Raw genomic sequence first — 2,053 nt, 5'->3', positions numbered from 1 at the left:
GAGCACCAGGCTGCCCCGTGCTGCGCCCTGGGGAGCAATCCACCACCCCAGGGAGCGCTGCGCTGCACGCCTGGCAGTGATGCACGGCACCGCGCTGCAGCGCACTACGCCGCACCCCGGGGAGCGCTGCGCTGCCCAGCACCACACTGCGCTGCGCCCTGGGGAGCCGAGCACTGCAAAGCCACTGCAAGCAAACTGAAACACAAGCTGCAGGCCTCAACTGGGCCGGATCCTGCAAAGCGTCGATGGATTCAGACAAAACCGCCCGTGGGACGGTCACGTGCTGGGGACACCAGCACCAGGACACGGCTCTGGCCCCGATCCCCCTCTTGCAGACGGGACAGTGAAAGCCTGGAGGGGGCCGCAACGGGGCCACGGCCAGGCTCACGAGCCAAGAAAATGCCTCACGGCCGGAGAGCTCGATGGGTTTGGCTTATCGGAAAAAAATGGCTGAGGGGTGATTTGATTACAGTGAGCAAGTGCCTTTGTGGGCAGAAAGCGGCGGGCAGCGCCGAAAGCCTCCGCCAGGCAGAGGGACACAGAGCAGACACCAGAGCAGGGGCTGGGAGCCGGAGCCGGGTGATGGGAACTGGAGATCGGGCACCAGTCTGTAACTGGGAAGGGTGGCGAGCCGCAGAACGAGCCCAGCGGGAGCGGCGCTTCCCGTGCCCTGCGGTGCAGGAGCTGGCCCAGCGCGCCCCAAGGTCTCCTGTCCCCGCGCTGTGCAGGTGGCACTGGCGAACACCAGCCCCTGGCGTCGAGGAACAGCAGGTCCACGCACCGACCCAGAGGGGACGGCATCTCTGCACCCACCGAGCCGCCACGAGGCAGGGCAGGTGGGCACCTGGCACACGCGCGGGCACTGGGCGCGCGCCCACCCTGCCACCCAGCTCCGGCTCTTGCTGCTAGCACCGGCGGGCCCGGCCTCCTGGGGCACCGCGGGCAGCGGGGCGCGGGCAGAGCGCGTGGGCCTGCACGGGCAGGGATGCAGATGCACGTCCTAAAAATACCCGCACGAAACCCGGCACCTGGAGGGCCCCGAGCGGCCGCCGGGGCCGGCACCGCGCCGGGGGCAGTCGGGGGCGAAGGGGCGGCCGCGGAGACTTCTCAGAGCCCCGGCACCGCGGCGGCTCCTCCGGACGGCGAGGCGGGGGTCGCCCCGCACCCCCCGGCCCGGGGGGCTCTCCCGAACACCCCCACGCTCCCAGCGTGTTCCGGCAGCCGGGGAAGCGCCCAGGCATCCCTCATTTCCTCGAGATGTCTGCGGGCACTTCGCTTTGCGAAAAGAGGCTCCTGCTAGGAAGTTTCGAGCTGACTCAGCACGAAAAGGGCCACTGCACGCGCGGGAGCTGCCGGGAGCCGCCGCCTGCTGTCACACCGGCCGCTCTCCTGCCCGCCCGCGGCCCCAGGGACGGGTGCTGGTGGGGGGGGGGTCCGGCCCAGGCCCCCCCGCTGCTCGCCCCACGGGGCCGGGCGGTCGCGGCACCGCTGGCTCCTGCCACCCCGCACGCCGTGCAGCCCTGCCAGCACCGAGCACCAATCCCGTGGTGACACCGTCTACGTCACACAAAGGGAAGAAATAAAGAAAGAGGAACTGAGCGAAGAGGAAAATTTCATTTGCCCGCAGGTTCGCACGCACGAACACCCAAAAAGAGAGGAAAAAAGAGAGAGAGGAGGGGAAAGGGAGCGCGGAGCCGAGCCGTGCCCGCGGAGGGGCCGGGCACCTGGGCGCCTGCTGGGCCCTGGCCCGGCTGCTCCCGGCCCCCTCCCGCTTGCAGCCCTGGGGCGCTCTGCGGTTGCTTTTTTAGTTTGCGTGGGTTTGGTTTTTTTGGGTTTATTTTTGTGTTTGTTTTCTTTTTTTTCCTCTAAGAGAAACTTTCCGCGGGCACCGAGCACCCGGCTGAACTTCGCTGGGCCTTCGCTGGGGGGAAGGCAGGGGCTGGGGGGCAGGCAGGGGGCAGGCAGGAGGGGGACAGGCAGAGAGCACACGGAGCACAGGGCGCAGGCAGGGCACAGGCAGGGTGCATGGGGTGCAGGCAGGGTGCAGGCAGGG

This window comes from Oxyura jamaicensis, chromosome 3 (assembly GCF_011077185.1).
Source record: "Oxyura jamaicensis isolate SHBP4307 breed ruddy duck chromosome 3, BPBGC_Ojam_1.0, whole genome shotgun sequence".
Taxonomy (NCBI): domain Eukaryota; kingdom Metazoa; phylum Chordata; class Aves; order Anseriformes; family Anatidae; genus Oxyura; species Oxyura jamaicensis.
Note: the sequence above shows the minus strand (reverse complement) of the source record.